This window comes from Rhinolophus hipposideros (assembly GCF_964194185.1).
Source record: "Rhinolophus hipposideros genome assembly, chromosome: 13".
NCBI classification, from domain to species: Eukaryota; Metazoa; Chordata; class Mammalia; order Chiroptera; family Rhinolophidae; genus Rhinolophus; species Rhinolophus hipposideros.
The window spans coordinates 48,098,396-48,125,174 of NC_138059.1; the positions used below are offsets into that span (position 1 = coordinate 48,098,396).

Below are 26,779 nucleotides of genomic sequence, written 5' to 3' on the forward strand. Positions count from 1 at the left end.
GAACAAGAAGATTGGATTAGATTATGCCTCCTAAATCAGTTTTAGCATTCCTTCTTCCTGACTTCTCACTGCCTCTGGCTTTTCCTCAACTCCACCCTCAGTTCTATTATTTATGTGACTCTTAACATGTCTTTTTGTTTTCTTTGCTTGTATAATAACTTTTAAGAATCATTGACTTAGTGTATGAAAGGATTTAAACATGTAGGACCAAATTCTTACTCACTTTCATATTCTCAATTATTGCCCACCTCATTCTGAGTTTATAAATTTATAAGAAATTTGAACATACATCCTCTTAGTATGCACTTAGACTGCCCATTGTAGGCATGCTTACATGAAGTTTTATGTTTTAAAAGCCTATCTCTCCCTGTAATTGGTTAGGCTAGTTTGTTAGTATGTCAAAAATGTTTTATTTTAAACTCAATTTCTATGAGTGTTTAGTTTTGAGGCTTATGGTAACTGTTGCTCTTATTTCTACACTAATGCAGAAGTCATACGAATATTCCATAACTTTCTAAGTTTTATTCTATTCATTCTGAAAATTTATATGACTCTACCTGGTCATATCATTAGTAGGATAATCTTCAGAACTATGAAAGATAGTCATAAACTACTTCAACATTTAAGTTTAGTGGAAAAATTGGTGTTTCCTTTACAGAAAACCTGTGGTTTTGAACACTTAGAATTTTTTTATGCTAATATTCATTTTCTCAGTGGAGAATAGCATAAAGAATATTATACTTCATAATATTATCATAATGCTTAATATTGTAAAACACTTTTTAATAATACTGGAAACAACATATTGTATTCTTTCTTGTTGATAAAGTTTAATCACTTAGCTGAATGAGAACCATTGCTTGTCATTGTTTCACATATGCATAAAAATATTCAAATCTCTTTCTAGACATTATTTCCAGAGTATGCACACAATTTGGATGTGTTGTAACATGAAAACAATTTAACTTTAAAACAGATACAATATATTATTATAAGTTTAGAGGCTAAAATTATATTCCATCATATCATACACAGGCTATGTTAATTTATATTGTATGATCAAAATGCGTGTAATTCTTCAGATTTTCTACATTCTGGAAAAATAAAACAGCGAGGATTATTCCTTGTCTGAAACTGATTTATAACATCTGTATATGACATATTTCCCTTCATTTTTCTCACAGAGAATATAAAATGTAAGGTGTTTGACTAACACACAGGAAAACACTGTATCTCAGAGTAAACTGGTAAATAGTTACGGATGGGAGTAAGGCATAATGCCAGCCCTCATGCTTCTGAGCAAAATAATTTTCACTGGATTTTTGTTTGAATTTTAGAATTTATTTAAAAAAATGTTTTCAAAAAATACTTCAATTTAACATAGAAGATATAGCTCTCATTAAATCTCCAGGGAGCAACTACAATTGCTCTCTGTAAGTCACTATTTAATTATTCTCTGTGTTGCCCCCAGACCATAAGAGTGTTTACCAATAAGTTAAAAGTCTCAGGAATTAAGAGGAAGGTAACATTTTCTGCATTCATTTTTATTATCTTTTTAAATATCAGGTCTGAAATCAAGTTCTGTTTTGATTTTTGCCTCACAACCTAATAAGTACTGGTTAGATTTGTGATTAGCAAAACTGGGTCATGTCAAGTGCAGAGTGACTTGGCAACAGCTAGGTGAATGTTGGTACTTGTTGCGAGCGCCTATAAGGAGGTCGCCACACTTCAGTTTCTTCCTAAAAGTCAAGGGGACATTGACCCCTCAGCAGGGCCCCACGTTCCTGCGTGGTACTCATGACATGAGTGGCAACAAAGTCCCGGCACACAGGTTCCAAAAGAGTGAGTAACACAGCTTTATTTGGGAACCAATGTGCCTCCAGAGACCAATGTTCTCGTAGGCACAGAAGCTTATACAGAATAGAATAAAATTTAATAACGAACCAAGTCCCAGAGTCAGTTGAGGTGGTGAAGGTGCATGGTCTGGGAGAGGTGAGTGGGCCCACGACAGGTTTGAGGCAAGCTGGTCTTGCAAGGAAGAGCTTTGGAGAGTCCAAGAATATCGCGGCTTGCCACTTGCAGATGACTGTCAGACAGTGTCTGGCTCAGAGCCTCGTGAGGGTCTTAGCTGAGCACCCAATCAGAATGCTCACAGCATTCCTCTGGAGTTCTGCTTTTATCCTCTTTTCCTTGGACTTGGTTAGTTCTTAGATGATAACTAGAAGTGGTTTGTCAGGAATTGTTTATCTCTTAGGTGATAACTAGATGTTTGTTGCCAGGAGATTTTTAGCTCTTAGATGATAACAAGAAGTTGTTTTGGTGAAGGTGTTTATCACTCAATTTTGTTATGCTCAGTTTCACACAAAAGCAGCTTTTTTACTTCACTCTTATCAGTCTCAAACATATGTGGCCATAGCCCTGTCCCTACTAGTAAACGACTTGTTTTGCAAACCTCAATCCAACATATATTATACATTTTATATGCTGTATACATGCCATACCCTGATTTCTGAAATATTATAAAGAAAACATTGAGGAAATCACAATTATTGTGTTTTGGCAAAAAGTTTACCTGTGCAACAGGTGCATTTTATATATTTCAGCAAATACCATCCACAAATAATACATATCATAAAAAGCAAAATTTCTTTAAGTCCACTCCAAACATTTCCAATGATGAAATTCCAGGTATTGCGAAAGAAATACAAGGTTTATATGTACTCCATGAGCAAGAACAAGTGTGTAGGTGCAGGGATCTCTTAATGACCCCCCAAAAGGAACAAGGTGTACTTAATTCAGTGGTTATGCCTTCCTTGGATAACCCTGCATTCATGGTATAAACCAATGCCTGTATTTTGGTTGTATGTGCTCCCAATGCATGGAGGTATTTAATGGTGTCATCATGAGTGGTCTTTAGGGCATCCAAATTTTGATGAATAGCTTCCTTGACTGTGATGGAATTAATCCAAGGAATTGGTTTTCTAGTATCTGCCACCATGGGTGGAAAAAAGTGGTATGATAAATGTTTATTAGTAGAAGTCATGTAACTATGACCATTAAAAGTAATATTAATAATATTCAAAACATGCATGCAAGCTGTAAAGGTTAAATTGTTATTTGACATGGCTGTGTGATTAAAATAGAATGACTGAAATATGTTGCAAGTACACAAAATCCATGTTCCATCACCCAAGCTCTCTACAAGTGTTGGGGTTTCAATTTGTACCATAGGAATATCAAAAAAGGTAACTTCTAAAGGTTGCATAGTGAAGTAAATAGATGAAGTGAAAGGATGAACAAGATTTCTAGGAAGGTAATTACCTTTCTAGGAAGGTAATAGCCTTGTAGATAAAAGGGTATTTCAAGGGGAACAAACATTCGTCCCTGAATTGTGACAGGTGTAGCATAAGAGTTATAGAAAAGTACTGAAGATGTATCTATTAGTTCTATTAGATTGATCTGACATTCACCATCAGCTGTACAGCCAAATGGCCTGGAATAATCCATTTCTAACAGAGAAGAAGTGCTCCAAGAATTAGTATATGCAATACCATAATTAAGGAGTCTCTGAATGTCAGCATAGGCAAGCTGCAGCAAAGTGTACATTTTATCACAGTGTCCTCTTAGATGGTTTTCTAAGTATTGGGATCTAAAAAAAAAATTGTTTTTACTGTTCATGTTGTTCTTGTAGTATATGTAATGTTATTGCTGTCCTCATAATCTTCATAATCCTCATCATGATAATCATCATAAACATCCTCATCTACTTCTCCAGGTACCCACCAAAAGTTATAGATTAAATTGGTAAAGCCCTGGTAAAATTCCAGTATTAATTGGAAGCATGTAGAATTAGGGCTGAGACTATATGATTCAATTTGGGTAGTATCAATGTCTATGCCAAAAGATGTGTCATTATATTGTATAGAGTGAATTTATATATTGTATTTATATATACTGAATCTATATATTGTATAGAGTGTATATATTGTATTTGTGAATTTTAAAAGTTCCTGCATCCTCTAGGTCTTATAAGTATACTGAAAAGTGAGATGTTGTATTATTTAAACCCCATTTAATGTACAATAAGCCAATTGTGTACATTCTATCAGTGTATTCTTGCATGTTTGGACATCATGTCTTTGTGGTGTTTGGTGTGTAAATTCTCTCCATCCCCTGGCAGTCTGCAGTCTTTACAATATAACCTGCGTGCATCTGTCCTATCTGACAGATAGCAATTGGATTGAAACTTGAGCCATGATAGAGTCTGTGCTCCTCTGTTAAAATATGTACGCAAAAGCCTAGAAGTATTACACAGAATGTATTCAGGAATATGTTCCTCTAATCCTGGTGCTGGAAGGAGAGTGGCACCTGTGAGTATCCTATATGTTGCTCTAACAGGTGGTAATAAAGTAAGGGGAGATGGAGCTTCAGTATGAGTTGTAGCAGAGATTGTGTTATTAATAGGGTGTATACCTGCGAGTACACAGAGGGTTGATAGAAGTTTCTGAAAGCATGTGTTCTAATAGTGAAACTGCATAATGACTAGGAGTAGGTAATTCAGGTCGAGTAAGCACAATTTCAGGGTTATGTTTTCTCCGATGCTTAAGAAGCAACTGACAAATACATGTACCATATATTCTAAAAGCCAAGCAAATCCTATATTTCCATATTCAGTTTGATGTCTAGGCATAAGCTGTATGCTTGAACAAATTTGTAACAATGCTCTTTCATTAAGGTCCCATTCCTTACAGGCATGAGAAGATCAAATCTATGCATCCAAGAAGAGTCTTCCTACGGTCCTCATCTAGAGCCACAATGTTTCCAGACGACACAAGATATAATTGGTAAACTTTACAGTCAGCCCCTGCAGAGGGGTAATCCTGAAAACAATTTCTAGTCCCACAAACGGTGTAGTGTCCGGTCAAAATATAGCCATGTAGATTAGGATCAAATAAAGAAGAAAGCTGAAAACTATGCAAGTCAATCCTGCAAGGTGAAATCATTTGTGATAGGGGTAAAGTTAATTAGGGTTTGATTTGTAATTCCTGTAATACCCTTTTTTTTTTAATTAATTTATTTATTTATTAGTTTCAGGTGTACAAAACAAGGTAATACTTAGACGTTCATCATTTATATCCCTCATACTGTGAACCCCCCTCCCCCCATCCACTATCCCTCCGACCTCACACTGAACCATCACATTATATATATAAAATTATAGTTGGCATTCATTAATGTTTAGCTTCTGATGTACCATGCCATGATCAGGTATCCACAGTATCCGTGAGGTGGTCTCCCAAATAGGACGCATGTTGTCGTGCAGGGTCTCTGCTCCTGCTCCCCGCCCAAGAACGCAGGACACGGTAAGGCCAAACAGGAACACCCACGGAGCCATAGATAGGGGAGTAAAACCAATATATTCTCGCTGGCGGCTGGGCTGGAGACACAGGAAGCAGGATCTACATAATCTGCCTAACAGCAGTCCTTGCTTGCCAGCCACCATCTTCTTGCTAGCCCCCATTCCCTTCCCCTCTGCTAGCGTAGCCACAGCCGTCATATTAGTGGCCAATGGCTTACGGGTTACAGCTGACGGCCAACTAGCCACAGCTGCTGGCCATCTGATCACAGTTGATGGCCATTTACTACCCGAGCCAGCACCTTTCTATGTGAGGCCGAGAGCCTGGAAACTTTTTGGGGTTTTGTCCCCACACTCCACCCCTACAGGGTCTCGCCTCACAATCTACGCGACAAGCGTCTTCTGCGAGGGGCCCTGTGCAAGGAGCCTGGAGGTGAATGCACTATCCTGAACACAGCCAGGCTCTCTGGGCACAGCCAGGGTTTCTCAGGGCACCACCACAGTACTTCTGGTCACAGCCAGACTTCCTGGGCTTCTTAGGGTACCACCTGTCTCCCCGGGCACAGCCAGAGTTTCTCAGGGCACTGCCACTCTCTCTGGACACAGCCAGACTTCCTGGACTCAGCCAGGGCCTCTCAGGGCACTGCCACTCTCTCTGGACACAGCCAGACTTCCTGGACACAGCCAGGGCCTCTCAGGGCACTGCCACTCTCTCTGGACACAGCCAGACTTCCTGGACACAGCCAGGGCCTCAGGGCACTGCCACTCTCTCTGGGCACAGCCAGACTTCCTGGACACAGCCAGGGCTCTCAGGGCACTGCCACTCTCTTTCTGGGCCTCTCGGGGTACTGTGCTGGAACAACAGCGGCTCACATCAAGGTGCTTACATATTATCAATGGCGGCCAGTCAAGACACAAAAGCAAACATCAAACCAGTCCCACTACATGGTGGTATGTTCCCAAACAGTCAAGCGTCCATTAAATCAGGGATAGAAGGCAGTTCCTCATAGTCCATAGTCATTCGCCAGGGCTGTCCTGGGGGTGAGGGATGACCTTGACCTCATCCTCATCTCCCATGGAGGACTCAGCAAGCATTTCCTCCTGGGACAAGTCCCGCATCCAGGCTGCCTCAGCAAGCAGTTCCCAGCCCACAGGGCGGCAACAACCTTCGCTTTCTCCGCTTTCTCCGGCCTCTGCTGGTTGGGGAACCATCCGCATCTTTCCACCCCTCCACGGGAATCGAGCTCTCCGGCAGCTGCTCCTCCTGGTCTTCCTCAGACTGAGCTTTCATACACACAAACTGCTCCACTGCCCTTCGGAAAGCTTTGGCCAGCACCGTATCCTGCCGACTACGCCATGTGTCACGCAGGGGACCCTGTTCGCTGCGCCATTTGTCGTGCAAGGGTCTCAGCTCCCACTCCCCGCCCAAGAATGCAGGACAGGGTAAAGCCAAACAGGAACACCCACGGAGCCATAGATAGGGGAGTAAAACCAATATATTCTCGCTGGCGGCTGGGCTGGAGACACAGGAAGCAGGATCTACATAATCTGCCTAACAGCAGTCCGCGCTTGCCAGCCACCATCTTCTTGCTAGCCCCCATTCCCTTCCCCTCTGCTAGCGTAGCCACAGCCGTCATATTAGTGGCCAATGGCTTACGGGTTACAGCTGACGGCCAACTAGCCACAGCTGCTGGCCATCTGATCACAGTTGATGGCCATTTACTACCCGAGCCAGCACCTTTCTATGTGAGGCCGAGAGCCTGGAAACTTTTTGGGGTTTTGTCCCCACACATGTCCATCGGATACCCAACAAAATCTTTACAACATTATAGAATACCTTCCCCAAATTAATTTTCAAAAAAAAACCCTGAGGCCATCTTGTGGTTACCAGCTGCTTCCAAATCCCTTTACCTTTCCCCTTATCCCCAACCCCCTCCCACACACCCATCTAACCACTCTCGGTTTTTTCTCTGCGTCCCCAAAACTGTCTCTGATTAGTTCATTCACATAGTCTTTTCTTTAAAGATATTTGCCAATGATATATCTGATAAGGGATTAATATCACAAATCTATAAAAAACTTACTCAACTCAACTCCAAAAAAACAAACAACCCGATTAAAAAATGGGCAGAGGACTTGGGGAGACATTTCTCTGTAATACCCTTCTAATTTCCCTATTATTTGTTCTTCTACCCAAAATGTTGTGTCTCAGATTCCTAGTTGTCGTGCAGAGTGGCCTGCAGGGTCTCAGCTCCTGCTCCCCACATAAGAATGCAGGATGTGGCTAGGCCAAAAAGGAACGTCCGCAGAGCCATAGGTAGGGGAGTCTACCAGTATTGTCTCACTGGAGGCTAGATTCACACAACTGCAACCTGCTGTCCAGTTTTCTGCCTGCCAACCGACCGACTTGCTAGCTGCAATCCGCAATCCACACTCTGCCGCTTGCTAGCTCAGCCACCATCTTCTTGCTAGCCTCCATTTTTCTGCTAGTGTAGCCACAGCAGTTATAGTAGTGGCCAATGGCTCACTGGTTACAGCTCACAGCCAACTAGCCACAGCTGATAGCCATCCAATTACAATTGATGGCCATTTACTACCTGAACAAGCACCTTTCCACATGAGGCCGAGAGCCTGGAAACTGCACTCCTGACTCTGTCCCCACACTAGTTATAATTTCATCTTCTGTCCAATGTTTTGGTTTTAAAGGTCCAATGCATTGTCTGGTTTTGGCATTTCTATGCATGTTAAAAAATTGAATCCTCCTAGTTAAATATTTCTGTGTCTCTGTAAAGGTGTCTAATAGTTGTCTAATGATAATAGTTTGCAGTGAGACTGGTGTCATGAGGGGTCTCTGGTCCAGCTCTCCGTATAAGAATACAAGATATGGTGAGTGTGGGGACAGAGCCCCAGAGAGCAGTTTCCAGGCTCTCAGCCTCACCTAGAAAGGTGCTGGCTCAGGTAGTAGACGGTCATCAGCTGTGACTAGTTGGCCATCAGCTGTTACCGGTTAGCCATTAGCCACTGATATAACTGCCACGGCTAAACTAGCAAAGTGGTGGTGTAGTGGCGTGATGGAATGTGGATTATAGATTGCAGCGAGGCTGATTGCAAGTGAGGTTGGTTGGCAGGGACAAGTGGACGGTGGGTTGCGGATCATGTGGCTCCTGCCTCCTGTGTCTCCAACCCAACCGCCAGCGAGACTATAGTGGTATGACTCCCCTATCTATGGCTCTGTGAGTGTTCCTTTTTGGCCTCACCATATCCTGCGTTCTTATGTGGGAAGTGGGACTAGAGACCCCGCATGCCACCCGGCGTGACAGTGAGGCCAAAAAGGAACACCAACAGAGCCATAGATAGGGGAGTCATACCACTATAGTCTCAGTGGCGGCTGGGTTGGAGACACAGGAAACAGTAGCCACAGGATCCGCAATCTGCCATCCACTTCTCTGCCAACCAACCCACCCCCTAGCCTAGCCACGGCCATTATATTAGTGGCTAATGTCTAACTAATTACTGCTGATAATCAGTTAATCAAGCTGATAATCAACTAATCACAGCTGATGGCCATCTACTACCCGAGACAGCACGTTTCCACTGAGTTTGAGAGCCTGGAAACTGCTCTCTGGGACTCTGTTCCCATACGGGGTTAAGTGATTTTCTAAAGTTTAAAGCAATTTATAGATTATATTTGTGTTCTTCAGATTTTCTGTAAGTGTTGTGGGAACAGAGCCCCAGAGAGCAGTTTCTAGGCTCTTGTCCTCACGTGGAAAGGTGCTGGCTTGGGTAGTAGATGGCCATCAGCTGTGGCTAGTTGGCCATCAGCTGTAACCCTTGAGCCATTGGCCACTAATATAAATGCCATGGCTGTGCATTTATATGCACAGGGATATAATGGGGATATATGGGGAGTGGAGTCGAGTGGAGTTGAGGAGAGTCGGTCGGTTGGCAGAAAAGCGGACAGCAGGTCACACGTTGTGTGAATCCAGCCTCCAGTGTGACTATAGTAGTATGACTCCCCTACCTATGGCTCCGTGGATGTTCCTTTTTGGCCTCACCATACCCTGTATTCTTATGTGGGGATCAGAAGCAAAGACCCCGCAGGTCGCCCTGCATGAGAAGTGTAATCCAAGTATCCAGGCATTCTGCAGTGGAGAATATTGCCATGCAGGGTGTATGCGATGTCTCTGGTCCCACTCCCCACATAAGAATGTAGGACATGGTGAGGCCAAAAAGGAACACCCACAGAGCCATAGATAGGGGAGTCATACTACTATATTCTCGCTGGTGGCTAGGTTGGAGGAACAGGAAGCAAGAGCCACACGATCCACAACCCGCCATCCATTTGTCTCTACCAACCAACGTCACTTGCTAACTGCAATCCGCCTCTCTGCAATCCGCAATCCACACTCCACCTTTGCTAGCCCAGCCACCATCTTCTTGCTAGCCCCCATTTTCTGCTAGCGTAGCAACGGCAGTTATATTAGTGGCCAACGCCTCACTGGTTACAGCTGAAGGCCAACTAGCCACAGCTGATAGCCATCCAGTCACAGTTGATGGCCATTTCCTACTCGAGTGAGCACCTTTTCACGTGAGGGCAAGAGCCTGGAAACTGCATTCCTGGCTCTGTCCCCACATATATATTTCACTAAGCACACCAAAGAACAAAAAATTGGCTGTTTTACTTTCTCAAATTCCATTGCCCTAATTTGTCTGTCAGGTAGCCTACCGCTTCATAAGTGCCTATGCTGTAGTATCTATTGTATAGCCTATGTCCTAAATTATACAGGTGGGATATCCTCTCCTGAGGGCCCCATGACCAGATAATGTTTTGGGGGTTTGCCGAAAAGGTATTTGAGGCACATGCTATCCCCTCCAGTAGACATATTCACAAAGGAAAAAGGTAATTGTGTGGACAGTCCCAGGTGTGCAGTTTCTAGGCTCTCTGCCTCACGTGGAAAGGTGCTGGCTCAGGTAGTAAATGGCCATCAACTGTGATTAGATGGCCATCAGCTGTGGCTAGTTGGCCGTCAGCTATAACCAGTGAGCCATTGGCCACTAATATAACTGCCGTGGCTACACTAGCAGAAAAATGGGGGCTAGCAAGAAAATGGTGTTTGAGCTAGCAAGAACGGATTGCAGTTATCATGGTGGGTTTTGGACAGTGTCGCTCCTGCTTCCTATGTCTCCAACCCAGCCGCTAGCAAGAATATAGTGGTATGACTACCCTACCTATGGCTCCGTGGGTGTTCCTTTTTGGCTTCACCATATCCTGCGTTCTTAGGTGGGGAGCGTGACCAGAGTGTGACACATGGCGCAGCAAGCAGGGTACAGTGCCGGCCAAATCTCCCCGAAGGGCGGTGGAGCAGTTTGTAAGTATGAACACTCAGTCTCAGGAAGACCAGGAGAAGCAGCTGCCAGAGAGCTGGACCCCCATGGAGGGTAGGGAAGATGTGGATAATTCCTCAACCAGCATAGGCTGGAGCAAGCGAAGGTCATTGCGACCCTGTGGGCTGGGAAGTGCTTGTTGAGGCCCTCACCCCCAAATTGGGGAGGACTTGGAGCCCTCACCCTGTGGAGGGGGTACAGATTGTGAGGCTCACAGCCCTGGCTGAGTCCAGGAAGTCTGGCTGTGCCCAGAGAGAGTGGCAGTGCCCTGGGAGCCCTGGCTGTGCCTGGGGAGACTGGTGGTACCCTAAGAAGCCCAGGAAGTCTGGCTGTGCCCAGAAGCCCTAAGAAACCCTGTCTGTGCCCAGAGAGCTTGGCTGTGTCCAGGATATTGCATTCACCTCCAGGCTCCTCTCACAGGGCTCCTTGTTGAAGACTCTTGTCGCATAAATTGCGAGGCGAGACCCTGTAGGGGTGGAGTGTGGGGACAGAGCCAGGAGTGCAGTTTCCAGGCTCTCGGCCTCATGTGGAAAGGTGCTGGCTCAGGTAGTAAATGACCATCAACTGTGATTAGATGGCCATCAGCTGTGGCTAGTTGGCTGTCAGCTGTAACCAGTGAGCCATTGGCCACTAATATAACTGCTGTGGCTATGCTAGCAGACAATGGGGGCTAGCAAGAAGATAGTGGCTGAGCTAGCAAGCGGTGGAGTGAGGGTTGCGGATTGTGTGGCTTCTGTTTCCTGTTTCTCCAACTCAGCCGCCAGTGAGACTATAGTGGTATGACTCCCCTATCTATGGCTCTGTGGGTGTTCCTTTTTGGCCTCATCATGTTCCGCGTTCTTATGTGGGAAGCAGGACCAGAGACTCCGCCTGACACCTCTCATGACAGTAACATATAAAATAGAGAAAATAAGGTCTGGTAGTACTGCCAAGTAAAGGTATGTTGGAACACAGAGATTAATAAGAATAATATAAACAAGTTCAATAAGTGTAAGCTCTAAAAAAATATGTAGTAAACAGTAGCAAGAATATTTAAAAGTTTGGGGAGATTTGGTTGGCTTTGCTGAGCTGTAACTGTCCTCATCCTCCTGAAGTCCAATAAGTATTCTGTGGGGACAGAGCCAGGAGTGCAGTTTCCAAGCTCGCGGCCTTACGTAGAAAGGTGCTCACTAGGGTAGTAAATGGCCATCAATTGTGATTGAATGGCCATCAGCTGTGGCTAGTTGGCCATCAGTGACCAATGAGTGAGCCAATGGCCAATAATATAACTGCCGTGGCTACGTTAGTAGAAAATGAGGGCTAGCAAGAAGATGGTGGCTGAGCTGTCAAGTGCGGACTGCAGTTAGCACAGCAGAGTGCGGGTTGCAGATTGCAGAGAAGTGGATGGCAGGTTGCAGATAGTGTGGCTCCTGCTTCCTCTGTCTCCAACACAACCACCAGTGAGACTATAGTGGTATGACTCCCCTATCTATGGCTCCGTGGGTGTTCCTTTTTGGCCTTACCGTGTCCTGCATTCTTCTGTGGGGAGAGTGAGCTGAGAACCCACATGACACCCTGCATGACATATTCCCTCCTCCATCAGGGATTATATCCTGTGGGGAGAGTTTATTTTTATGATCCTTAATGGTGACTTTATAAGGAAATTTACAAGGTTTGTTGTCAATTGGCAAATCGACAATGTCTGGTGAACAATTTAGATAGGAGTGAGGTGGCTCACAACCAAGTCTTTCCCATTGATTAAATGGAAACCTACAACATCCAGTGCCAATTGAAAAGAAGCTTGTTGCTCTAGTAATTTTAGTCCCTTTTTTAAAAAAAAAGTCCATTGAATCTTTCAATATTGCCTGAAGCAGTGGGATTATAAGACAAATGATATCGCCATTGGATTTCTAAAAGTTGTGCCAATTTTTTAGTTGCTGTGGAGGTAAAATGTGATCCTTGATCACTTTCAATAATCTTAGGTGGTCCATAGAAACACCATCGAAGAGTTTCTCTTTGGGCTGCCTTTGATGTGGGTTTGTGACAGGCTAATGAAATTCCTATGGCAGAGAATTTATCCACCAAGGTGCATTCTTTTTTTTGGCGTATGAATGTTTTAATGGTCCAATAAAATCAATTTGACAAAGAAAATTAAAGTGTGTATAGATGTATTATCAGGTGGTTCTTTATATTTATATCTGTCACTAAATGTTTTACAATCAAAACGTATAGAAATAATATGCTTAATGTGTTGCCATAGAATTTGTAAACCTCTTTTAGTCAGCCAATTATAATGGGAATGTGTTCCTTAATGCCTAAATGCCTATGTGGTTGTGTTTTGGGGTCTAAGGATTGTGTTTTGTCTGGTTCATTAGGAACCTTAAATGCTCCAGTTGTATCATAGTCCTGATATTTAATAGGATATTAGATTTGTCTCTTTGGGGTAGATAATGAATCCTTAGATTCTACCCTCATCTCTGATTCTTTGGTGAGAGAGTCTGCAATGTTATAGTATTCTTCTGGTGTTTCTCCCTTTCTATGTGTTGATACATGTGTAACTAAGATTTTAATCTGTTCAACTATTAAGCTTAGTTCTTTCCAGTAATCCCTGGACCAGACTTCTCTGCCATTAATTTTGAAATCTGTCTTTTTCCATCTTTGTGACCAAATTGTAATTCCATTAGCAACTGCCCAGGAGTCAGTAAAAATTCTGACCATAGATTGCTTTTTTTGTACTGAGTGTCACACTGCCAACACCACAGCTATGAGTTTTGCATGTTGAGCAGAACTTGTTCTTTGAGAACCACACCATCCTCTGGCCTGAAAGCTGCTGCTGTCCATTCAGTCATGCCCTTAGTTACCAATGATGAGCCATCTGTTAATCAAATGTTATATAAGACAGGAGACCAGGATAAGCCCCATTTTCCTATTGAGACATGGATTTGCCAATCCCTCGGACCAAAGTCTGGCAAGTCTATCTCTGCCTTGTGAATCTCCTCTGTGAGAAGATTAGGTTGTCCTTTCAGGGCAGTATCCCCACTTTGTATATACCATTTCCAGGCTAGCAACTGCTGGTCACATTGGGCACTCATTGTTTCTTCTGGTGACATCTTAGTCCATTGCAGGAGAAGTACTGTGGTTCAAACAGTGAGCTTAGTGTTGCCTGTGAGAGGCTCAGTTGATTTTAAAGCCTCATATAAGAGCCAGACGGATTGCTCAAATTTAGTCTATTTATTAGGAAAGTATGGAAATTGCTTGGTTCAGAATTCAGAAACCACATGGTTTGAACAGTCTGTCACCCTTTTTTTTGGTCCATAGAAACCATGTGCCATGATCACCTGTCTGTACTAGTTCCAAGCGCAAGTCATCGCTTTGTGAAAGTAATAATATAGTCTTTTAACTGCTGAAAAGCTTTCTCCTGTTCTGAGACCCAAAAAAATTTTCTGCCTTCCTTGTTACTTTGTACAATGGTGTCAGCAACGCTCCCATATAAGGAATGTGTTGTCTCCGATAGCCAAACAATCCTCTCAGCCTCTGAGCCTGTATCTTATCCTTGGGTGCTGTTAGACCTTTAATTTTGTCAGTTGCTGAATGTGGTGCTTGTCTGCCTTGTGGATTCCATGTTATGCCTAAAAATTTAACAGTTGTTGTGGGACTTGAGGTCTTTTCCTCATTTATGGTCCATCCTTTTGATCTTCAGTCCTATATAGGCATAAGAGTTAATTGGGTTCCTATCATAATTATGTATAGTGATAGGAATTTTATGTGCTTTGGAGAGTGTACCTCCAAGCCCTTCAATATTGAGGGTGGGAATGTTCCCAAATTTCTGCTATCTGTTTGATTCAACAGAGTAACCTGTGAGCCTGTACCACCTGAGGGTGTGAAAAAATTTCTGTACATAACTTTATATAAGGTCTATTATCCCCAGGTCGACCATGGATGTTAGCTATGTCAACCTGGAGGTTTACCTCTTTTTTGAAAAGAATTTCTGAGTATATTGTACCTCAGATTACAATTGTTATAATTGATTGTTGGTAATCTCTAGGATTCCATCTAGGGTTCCTGTTGAGAAGTCGTCTTAGGGGTTGTGTATTTCTCCTAGACTTATTTTGAAAATTAGGGCTCCTGTAAGAATTACCCTGAAAATTGGAATTACGCTGTGAATTCCCTGAAAAGGTATTTACCTGCTGATTTCTTGGAGTCCAATTTCTTGGAGACCATCTCCTGAACATATTAATAATGGTTCCTGTTTTTTGGGAAAATCTGCCTTTCCAGAACCTGTTTAATGTCTGCCTAGGGTTGTCCTGTTTCCTGGTTTGTTGCTGTGGCATAAAGCCTTTGCTGGGATTTTATTTTTCTTTTTTTTTCTTTTCTTATTAGTTTCAGGTGCACAAGACAAGGTAATACTTAGACGTTCATCATTTATATCTCTCACACTGTGGATCCCCTTCCTCCCATTCCCCCATCCACTATCCCTCCGACATTGGGATTTCTGATTTGTTTATTGAATATAAATTTTGGAATGCCATGGAGTTTCTCCGCCAGTCTGAAGACCTTAATTATGTCTTCAATTATCCCTGCCTGTGTTGTTGAATTCATATATGACATGTTTAGGTGTGGTGGGGTTCCTCTGAGTATGGTTTTCTTTTTTGCATTTGAAGCAGTAACCTGTATGGGAGTGTTAATGTTTTTGACATATATCATTGCTAGAATTGCCAATTTTCTAGTGACTTTGATGGCTTGGGTTGTGTCCTTCCAGTGTAAACCATCCCCCAGGGAAGTTAGGTCCACTGTAGGGTATGTGGCTCACCAAGCCTTTGCAATCCAATCCCATAGTGTCAGTATCCCTATTGGTATGCCTGAGTTATGGCCAATAGCTGTGCATTCAACTGAGATTGCTCAGTGATAGCTGATATTTGTTCCTGTAAGCATGATAGTATTTGCTTTTTTATCCCAAATATGAAGGAGCCATTCTGTATGTGCCAAATCTTTTTGTGAGAAATCAATCCTCATGGTTTGGAGTTCTGCTCTAGTGAATTCTCTTCCTTCCTTTAGGTATTGTAGTATTCCCTGTCCATGATTATAATATTTAACCTGTTTTCTAGTTATTACTGGTCTAGCCTGGTAGACTTCCTCTGGGTCCCATGGATTATCATAATCTCCTGGATTCTCTGGGTGAGGATCCCTTTGTTTTCATTCATCGTCAGTTTTAAACCTAACCTTTAGGTTTTCTGCAGATCTGCTCAAAACATTCCTGGCCACTGTCTTTTTTTTATTCCTGTCCTCATCAACCTGTGAGAGGCTTTTAAGCAAAATCGCAGGAATTTCCTGCGTGGGCGCCCTCAAAATTAATGGATTCACATTATTGGGATTTTTCAGGTTCATGGTACATCCTCAGGGGTTTGTACGGGAAGCCGTTTCCTGACTTCTAGTCCATCTCATAGAATGGGTCCTCCATATTAAGCACAGTATTTGGACGTCTCCTAATACTAAGCTTCTTTTTTTAGGGATTTAGCTAGGGTCCACATCCTATGGACGAGAGAGTGACAGAGAAAGAGAGAGAAGGAAATATCTAAAAGAAACAGAAAATAAGCTATAGAAGTTTGAATGCAAGAGAATATAAGCAATTAGTTTTCCAAACCAAAAATTTGCATTTCACAGTTCCAGCTATTAACAAATTCTGTCTCAATTTTTTCCTCACACATTTCAGCTCTTTCATATACTATTTTGGCTATCCAATGTGCTGTATGTTGTTATCCACTATCATTGACCACCAGATGGATTTTAAGAAAACATTTTCTTTCCTTTATTTTTTTTTTTTCAAAGAAGGGAAGAGCTCAAAGTGGCCCAGGTGAGAATCAAACCAACTGCCTGGGGGTTACCAGCAGTAATCCATAACCAACTGAGCTAAATGGCCTCTGGGAAGGTTTTGTTCTTAAAGGGACAGTATTGATTACTGCAGGTTGCACCTATTTACAGGGGATGACACCAATTTACAGCAGATGACGCCAATTTATGGCAAACTACACTGATTTATGGCAGTGGCGTGGGAGTCAGCTGAGAAGTTGGCAGGGAAGTGAAAGTTCCGACTATGCAAATTTAAAATCCACTATGCTAATGCGAATGCCAACTATGCCAATTTAATGTTGCGAGTGCCTGTAAGGCAGTCGTCCCACTTCAATCTTCCTGAAAGTCAAGGGGATATTAACCCATCAGCAGGGCCTTATGTCCCTGGGTAATACTTGTGAGGTGAGTGGGGACCAAAGTCCCAACACACAGGTTCAGAAAGAGTGAGTAACACAGCTTTATTTGAGAACCAATGTCCCTTCAGAGACCAATGCTCTCGTAAGCACAGAAGGTTATACAGAATAGAATAGAATTTAATAACAAACCAAGACCTAGAGTCAATTGAGGTGGTGAAGGTCCACGGTCTGGGAGAGACGTCTGGGCCCACGATGGGTCTGAGGCAAGCTGGTCTTGCAAGGAAGAACTTCGGAGAGTCCCAGAGTATCATGGGTTGCCACTTGCAGATGACTGTCAGATAGTGTCTGGCTCAGAACCTTGCGAAGGTCTTAGCTGAGCACCCAGTCAGACTGCTCACAGCATTGCTCTGGAGTTCTGCTTTTATCCTCTTTTCCTTGGACTTGTTTAGTTCTTAGGTGATAACTAGAAGTGACTTGCCAGGAGTTGTTTATCTTAGGTGATAAACAGATGTTGTTTGTCAGGAGTTTTTTACCTCTTAGATGATAACCAGTTGTTGTTTTCCAGGATTTTTTTTTTTTTGTATGTCTTAGATGATAAATAGAAGTTGCTTGGTAAATGTGTTTATCAATCAATTTTGTTATGCTCAGTTTCACACAAAAAAGTATTTTTTACTTCAGTCTTATCAGTCTCAAACATATGTGGCCGTAGCCCTGTCCCTAGTAGTAAACAACTGTTTTGTAAACCTCAATCCAACATGTATAATACATTTTATATGGTCTATACACACACTCCCTGACTTCAGCTTGTACTACAGGGCAACAATAAGGCCGTATAGTATTGACCGACAAAAAGACACACAGACCAATGGAATTGAATTGAAAACCCAGAAATAAACCCATATACATATGGACAGATAATTTTCAACAAAGAAGCCAAAAACATTCAATGGAGAAAAGACAGCCTCTTCAATAAATGGTGCTGGCAGACTTGAAAAGCCACGTGCAAAAGAATGAAACTAGACTGCTATCAGTCACCATGTAGCAAAATTAACTCAAAATGGATCAAAGACCTAAACATAAGACCTGAAACAATAAACTGCATAGAAGAAAACATAGGTACTATACTCATGGACTTTGGGTTCAAAGAGCATTTTATGAATTTGACTACAAAGTCAAGGGAAGTAAAAGCTAAAATAAATGAATGGGACTATATGAAACTAAAAAGCTTCTTCACAGCAAAAGAAATCATCAACAAAATAAAGAGGCAACCAACCGAATGGGAGAAGATTTTTGCAAACAGTGCCTCTGATAAGGGGCTAATAGACACAATATATAAGAAACTCATACAACTCAACAACAGCAAAACAATTTAATTAAAAAATGGTCAGAGGACCTGAATAGACATTTCTCCAAAGAAGACATACAAATGTCCAATAGTCATATCAAAAATTGTTCAACACCACAAGTCATCATAGAAATGTAAATTAAAACCAAAATGAGATATCACCTCACACCAGTTAGAATGGATATCATCAACAAGACAAATAATAACAAATGTTGGAGAGGCTGTGGAGAAAAGGAACCCTCATGCATTGTTGGTGGGAATGCAAATTGGTGCAGCAGATATGGAAGGCAGTGTAGAGGTTCCTCATAAAGTTAAGAATAGAATTACCATATGACCCAGCAATCCCTCTCCTGGGTATGTACTTCAAAAATCTGAAAACATTTATCCATAAAGTCACATGTGCTCCAATGTTCATTGCAGCTTTATTTATGGTGGCCAAGATAGGGAAACAATCAAAGTGTCCTTCAAGGTGATTGGATAAAGAAGTTGTGTTTTATGTACAGAATGGAATACTATTCTGCCATAAGAAAAAATGAAATAGTACCATTTGCAACAGCATGCTTGGATTTTGAAATTATAATGCGGAGTATAATGAGTCAGACAGAAAAAGTTGAGAACCATGTGATTTCACTGATAGGTGGTATATAAAACTGAAAACAACAAAAGGACAAGACAAACAAATGAGAAAAAAAAACCTCAGAGACACAGACAATAGTTTAATGGTTACCAGAGAGTAAGGGGGGAGGAGGGTGGTAAATGAGAGTAAAGGAGATCAAATATATGGTGATAGAAAGAGAACTGAGTGGTGAAACACACAATGTGATATATAGATGATGTATTACACAATTGTATACCTGATATCTATGTAACTTTTGTAACAATTGTCACCCCAATAAACCTTTTTTTTCTTTTAAAGAAGCTTAAATATAATAAACAAAGTCAGTGATGAGAGCAGACAGTATGGACAACTATTTCAAACTGGAATGTATAGGAAGACCATTCTTGAGGATGTGGTGTTTAAATAGCCTACATTGTCGAGTGGGATTTTTTTAAAGGCCAACAGTAAGGAAATAAGTGTTTTTCTAAGGATTTGTAGATTATATTTAAATGCTGATGGTTGTGGGTTAATATCAGGGTATCTTTCAGAGAAAATAATATACTTGAATTACTGAGAACGTGAGGTTTTTCTTGTACCTATTATGACAGTTATAATTGAACCAGTGGCAGTGAGTAAATCATCCATGTTAATCAGCTATGCATCACTGATTAGAGAAGAGGGAGAATGGAATGCTGGAAATTACCATCATCTGTTGACAGCGTACAGGAAGAGGACCTTTCAGATGAGACTTAGAATGTTAGATGGGATAATAAGAAAGAATGGCAGTGTTGACTAAGGAGTGATGGGTCAGGTATAGACCCACAGTTACAAAGAGATTAGGCAAGAAAAGGAAATACGTTTGTCCACTGGGTTTGATAAATGGGCTTCCCTGACCTATGGAAAAGCTGTATCCGTGGAATTCGGGGGAAATTAAATTAGTAAGTTGTTGACAACAATTTCAAGTAACCTTGCTTTGGTGGGAAAGAGAGACAGAATGATAGTGAAAGGTGGCAGAATGATAGTGAATGGGTGGTAGAATGTATTCTAGTGTTTACTTTTTAAAAATAAGAAACACTAAGGTATTTGTATGTGCTTAAGGAGAGAAAATAGTTGAAAATTTAAATTAAACATGCAGAAAAGGAGGGAAATTGCATAACTTCTGGAATATGGTTCCTGGAAGAACTGAAACTCAGAGCATACATGGAGGGGTTCACTTTGGACAGGTGACTACAATGATCAGAACTTACTATTAAAAAGAGTCCGGCTTTGATTATATTCTTTCAGTAGTTTAAAGAGTAGTTTCAGTGTTCTTTCATGTTCTTTGCAGTGAAAAAAATGATCAAAGAAAAAGAAACAATGGCATTGATTTGATCTTGAATCTGTTGTTTTCTGTGATCCCAGTGAGACAGAGCTCCACATATCCAATTATGTCAATGCAATAGTCAGCTTGGATATTAATATTTCTATAAGGCTCAGGTTTGCTCTTATGCCTGGCTGCATGCTGCAGTATGAGAAAAGCCAACCCTTTTCAAAGTACTAAACCTGTCAAGAAACAGTATCAAAAGTGACTGGATCTTATTCATGATTATTAATTCTTCTTACCAATAATCTGTCCTCAAAGCTTTCTGAATTAAGTCTGATTTAATGTTATTCCATGTGCATTAACATTTGAATTTGATTCTGTATCAAAATCCTGACAGTTTTTAAATAGCATTCCATTATGTGGTAATAAATAAATTGAAGAATCAAAAATTTAAAAGATCACATAAAATAATAAAACTGAATTGTTATCTTCTTTTAATTTCATTTTTATTTTGGTCAACACTTATTATTTGAATTGATACCTTAGCTCTATTTTTGTATTTACCAACAGGGAAACTTGTTCATAGCTAGCATTAATAGGCAACAGATATTAAAATGATCAATAGGAAGCAAGAACTATTTTATTGTCTTTTATGTCTGTTAATGACTATATGACGTGTGACAATTAAGTTTGTGAACTCATCCTAGAAAAAGTGCTACACTCCTCATTGCTGAATATCACTACAATCACCTTTGATGTATTCCCCTTGGAAAGCTATGCACTAGTGCACCCTTCAGAGCAATTTTGGAACTCTTTTTCTGGAAGAGCCATTAGAGTGGTCATCGTATTACACTTGATGTCCTGAATGTCATCAAAATATCTTCCTTTCAATATTTTATTTATCTTAGGGTAAAGAAAGAAGTCATTGGGGGCCAGATCAGATGAGTAGGGAGTGTGTTCCAATACAGTTATTTGTTTACTGGCTAAAAACTCCCTTATAAACAGTGCCATGGGAACTGGTGCATTGTCATAATGCAAGAGCCATGAATTGTTGACAAAAAGCTCAGGTCATCTAACTTTTTCATGAAGCTTTTTCAGCACTTCCAAATAGTAAACTTGGTTAACTATTTGTCCAGTTGGTACAAATTCAGAATGAATAATCCCTCTGATATAAAAAAAGGTTATCAACATCATTGCAATATGTTTGCAAACTTAATTGTGAGACCTCGTACATTTTCTCATTAATTAAATTTTACATAGTCTTTCAGAATTTTCTTTGGCTTTGTTTATAATGCTCCTGTTTAGACAATAGAAAAATATAAAATGAAATATGGAACACTTGGAAAAGAGATTTTTTTTAAAATTAAATTTATTGGGGTGACAATTGTTAATAAATTTACATAGATTTCAGGTGTACAATTCTGTATTACATCGTCTATAAATCGCATTGTGTGTTCACCACCCAGAGTCAGTTCTCCTTCAATCACCATATATATGATCCCCTTTACCCTCATCACCCACCCCCCACCCCCTTACCCTCTGGTAACCACTAAATTATTGTCTGTGTCTATGAGTTTTTCTTTCTCACTTGTTTGTCTTGTTCTTTTTGGTTTATATACCACATATCAGTGAAATCATAGGGTTCTCTGCTTTTTCTGTCTGACTTATTTCATTTAGCATTATTCTCTCGAGATCCATCCATGTTGTCACAAATGCTCCTATATCATCTTTCCTTAACGCCGAATAGTATTCCATTGTGTATATGTACCACAACTTCTTTATCCATTCATCTATAGAAGGACATTTTGGTTGTTTCCATGTCTTGGCCACTGTAAACAAAGCTGCAATGAACATTGGCGTACACGTGTCTCTATAGAGAAATGCTTTTATATTTTTGGGGTAGATACCCAGGAGAGCGATTGCTGGGTCATATGGTAATTCTATTCGTAATTTCTTGAGGAACCTCCACACTGCCTTCCATAGCGGCTGCACCAGTCTGCATTCCCACCAACAGTGTATGAGGGTTCCTTTTTCTCCACAGCCTCTCCAACACTTGTTACTATTTGTCTTATTGATGAAAGCCATTCTGACTGGGGTGAGGTGATATCTCATTGTGGTTTTCATTTGCATTTCTCTGATGATTAGCGATGTTGAGCATTTTTTCATATGTCTATTTGCCATTTGTATATCCTCTTTGGAGAAATGTCTCTTCAGGTCCTCTGTCCATTTTTCAATTGGGTTGTTTGTTTTTTTGTTGTTGAGTTTCATGAGTTCCTTATATATTTTGAATATTAGCCCCTTATCAGAGGCACTGTTTGCAAAAATCTTCTCCCATTCAGTTGGTTGCCTCATTATTTAGTCAATAGTTTCTTTTGCTGTGCAGAAGCTTTTCAGTTTCATATAATCCCATTCGTTTATTTTAGTTTTTCTTCCATTGCCTTTGGAGTCAAATTCATAAAATGCTCTTTGAACCCAAGGTCCATAAGTTTAGTACCTATGTTTTCTTCAATGCAGTTTATTGTGTCAGGTCTTATGCTTAAGTCTTTGATCCATTTTGAATTAATTTTGGTACATGGTGACAGATAGCAGTTCAGTTTCATTCTTTTGCACGTAGCTATCCAATTCTGCCAGCACCATTTATTCAAGAGGCTGTTTTTCCTCCATTGTATGTTTTTAGCTTCTTTGTCAAAAATTGTCTGTCCATATTTATGTGGTTTTATTTGTGGGTTCTCAGTTCTATTCCATTGGTCTATGTGTCTGTTTTTCCGCCAATACCAAGCTGTTTTGATTATTGTAGCCCTGTAGTACAAGCAAAAATCAGGGAGTGTGATACCTCCAGTAATGTTCTTTTTTTTTTAATATTGCTTTGGCTCTTCAGGGTCTTTTGTGGTTCCAAACAAATCTGATGATTTTTTGTTCTATTTCTTTAAAAAATGCCATTGGGATTTTAATGGGGATTGCATTAAATCAGTATATGGCTTTGGGTAATATGGCCATTTTAACTATGTTGATTCTTCCAATCCATGAGCACGGAATGTCTTTCCATTTCTTTGTGTCTTCTTCAATTTCTTTCAAAAATGTCATAGATTTCAGCATATAAATCCTTCACATCCTTGGTTAAGTTTATTCCTAGGTATTTTATTCTTTTTGTTGCAATTGCAAAAGGAATTGTTTTTTCTATCTCTTTTTCTGAGATTTCATTGTTGGTATATAGGATAGCAATGGACTTTTGTACGTTGATTTTGTAGCCAGCAACTTTACTGTATTCATTGATTGTTTCTAATAGCTTTTTGGTGGAGTCTTTAGGGCTTTCTATACATAGCATCATGTCATTTGCAAAGAGTGACAATTTAACTTCTTCATTCCCAATTTGGATGCCTTTTATTTCTTTCTCTTGACAGATAGCTCTGGCGAGAACTTCCAACACTATGTTGAAAAGCAGAAGTGATACGGGACAACCTTGTCGTGTTCCTGAACGTAGAGCAAAGGGCTTCAGCTTTTCACCATTAATTATGAGATTAGCTGAGGGCTTGTCGTATATGGCCTTTATTATGTTGAGGTATTTTCTTCTATACCAATTTTAGTAAGTGTTTTAATCATAAATGGATGTTGTATCTTATCAAATGCTTTTTCTGCATCAATTGATAGAATCATATGATTTTTGTCCTTTATTTTGTTTATGTGGTGTATCACATTGATGGATTTGCGAATTTTGAACCATCCTTGTGCCCCGGGGATGAACCCCACTTGGTCGTGATGAATAATCTTTTTAATGCATTGTTGTATTCGATTTGCTAGAATTTTGTTTAGGATTTTAGCATCTGTATTCATCAGAGATATAGAGATATAGAGATATAGTCTGTAGTTTTCTTTTTTTGTGTTGTCCTTACCAGGTTTTGGTATCAGGGCAATGTTGGCCTCATAAAATGAGTTAGGGAGTACTGACTCTTCTTCAATTTTTTGGAAGAGTTTGACCAGGATTGGTATTAGATCCTCTTTGAAGGTTTGGTAGAATTCACTGGTGAAGCCATCTGGTCCAGGACTTTTGATGTTGGGAAGGTTTTTGATGACTGATTCAATTTCGTTACTGGTGATCGGCCTGTTAAGATTTTCCAGTTCTTCATGATTCAGCCTTGGAAGGCTATATGTTTCTAAGAACTTGTCCATTTCTTCTAAGTTATTAAATTTGGTGGCATATAGTCCTTCATAGTATTCTTGGATAATCCTTTGTATTTCTGTGGTGTCCGTGATAACTTCCCCTTTTTCATTTCTAATTTTGTTAATTAGTGTCTTCTCTCTTTTTATCTTAGTGAGTCTAGCCAAGGGTTTGTCAATTTTGTTAATCTTTTCAAAGAACCAGCTTTTTGTCACATTAATTTTTTCTATTGTCTTTTTGTTCTCTATTTCATTTAGTTCTGCTCTCATTTTTGTTATTTCCTTTCTTCTGCTGACCTTGGGTTTCGCTTGTTCTTCTTTTTCTAGTTTTTTAAGGTGTAGCATGAGGTTATTTATTTGGGATTTTTCTTGTTTCTTGAGGTAGGCCTGTAATGATATAAATTTCCCTCTTAAAACTGCTTTCGCCGCATCCCAAAAATTTTGGTAGGATGTATTTTCATTGTCATTTGTTTCTATGTATCTTTTGAGCTCTCCTCTAATTTCTTCTTTACCCAATCGTTCTTTAAAAGTATGTTGTTTAATCTCCATGTATTTGTGTTTTTTCCTGCTTTCTTTTTGCAGTTGATATGCAATTTCAAAGCTTTGTGATCAGAGAATATGCTTGGTATGATTTCAATCTACTTAAATTTGCTGAGGCTGCTTTTATGTCCCAATATATGGTCTATTTTTGAGAATGTGTCATGTACACTCGAAAAGAATGTATAGTCTGATGTTTTAGGATGAAGTGCTCTATATATGTCAATTATGTCCATTTCATCTAATGTGTCATTTAGGGCTGTGATTTCGTTATTTATCTTCTGTTTGGATGATCTATCCATAGCTGTCAATGATGTATTTAAGTCCCCTAGTATAATTGTGTTTTGGGCAATTTCTCCCTTTAGTTCTGTTAGTGGTTGCTTGGTATATTTCAGTGCTCCCTGATTGGGGGCATACATATTGATGACTGTTATGTCTTCTTGTTGTATAGTCCCCTTTACCATTATGAAATGTCCATGTTTGTCTCTTGTTATCTTTTTCAGCCTGAAGTCTGTTTCATCGGATATCATTATGGCTACACCTGATTTTCTCTGGGTACCATTTGCTTCCAGTGTCAATTTCCACCCTTTCACTTTGAGTCTATGCTTGTCCTTGTAGCTGAGATGTGTTTTTTGTAGACAGCATATGGTTGGGTTTAGTTTTTTGATCCAATCTGCTACTCTGTGTTTCTTTATTGGTGAGTTCAGTCCATTTACATTTAGAGTGATTATTGATATGTGAGGATTTCCTGTCATTCTGTCTTTAGTTTTCTGGTAAGGCTGTGTCTCCATTGTTTCTTTGCCTTTTTGTTGTTGTCTATTATTTCTCTGTGGTGATATTCTATGATGTTTTCCTCTGTTTCTTCTTTTATTGCAGTATATATTTCAGGTTTGGATCTTTTCTGAGTGGTTACCCTTGAGTTTATGTAAAAGAAAGTTTGACATTTAGAGTATTCCAGTTTCTTCAGTACGCTTACTTTCTCTATTCCCATATTCAAGTTCAGGCCTTTATGCTCCCCCTTTTTATGTTTCGGTTGCCACAAGTTGTCCCTGTTGATGGTGGTTGAATAGCCTCCTTTAGTATTTCTTGTAGTGCACGTCATGTATTAGAAAATTCCCTCAGCTTCTGGATGTCTGGAAAGGTCTTTATTCCTCTTTCATATCTAAAGGAGATCTTTGCTGGATATATGATTCTTCTCTCATCATTTCTCTCTTTCAATAGTTTGAATATTTGGTTCCATTCCCTCCTAGCTTGTAGAGTTTCTGCCCAAAAATCTGATGATAATCTTATGGGCTTTCCTTTTTAAGTTACCATCTTCTTTTCCCTGGCTGCCTTGAGGATTCTTTCATTGTCATTGATTTTAGACAGCTTCAATACAATGTGCCTTGGTGAAGGCCTGTTGGGATTGAGGTAATTAGGTGTTCTATTTGCTTCTTGGATTGGAGGATCCAGTTCTTTCCACAAGTTTGTGAAGTTCTCATCGACGATTTCTTTGAATATATTCTCTGTTTCCTTCCCTCTTTCTTCTCCTTCTGGTATGCCCATTATTCTTATATTGCTCTTTCTGATGGAGTCAGAAAGTTCTTGTAGAGTTCTTTCATTTCTTTTAAGTCTCAAGTCTCTTTCTTTTTTCATCTGTGTAAATTCCAGATTCCTATCTTCGATGTCACTGATTCTTTCCTCCATCTGGTCAACTCTACTACCTAGGCTGGATATTTTATTGTTAATTTCTTCTATTGAGTTCTTAATCTCCAGAAATTCTATTTGGTTCTGTTTCAAAATTTCAATCTCTTTTGTAAAATGCTCATGGTGTTCTTTGATTGTGTTTCTGAGTTCATTAAACTGCCTTTCTGTGTTTTTTTTGCATCTCGTTCAGTTTTTTCAGAATTGCAATCTTGAATTCACTGTCATTTAAATC

The 26,779-nt window shown here is 40.2% G+C and overlaps 1 protein-coding gene across 7 annotated transcripts in view; it reads left to right on the forward strand.

Moving 5' to 3' along the window:
* SNTG1 (syntrophin gamma 1) overlaps nt 1–26,779 on the forward strand; it is an 894,682-nt gene that overhangs the window by 232,107 nt on the left and 635,796 nt on the right. For 2 of the 7 annotated variants that reach the window (XM_081070081.1, XM_081070082.1), the window contains exon 3: nt 4,752–4,844. The exons of the other annotated variants lie outside the window; for them this stretch is intronic. The gene's annotated coding sequence lies outside the window, so the exon portion shown is untranslated. The remainder of the gene's footprint in view (nt 1–4,751; nt 4,845–26,779) is intronic. 7 annotated transcript variants of the gene reach the window in all.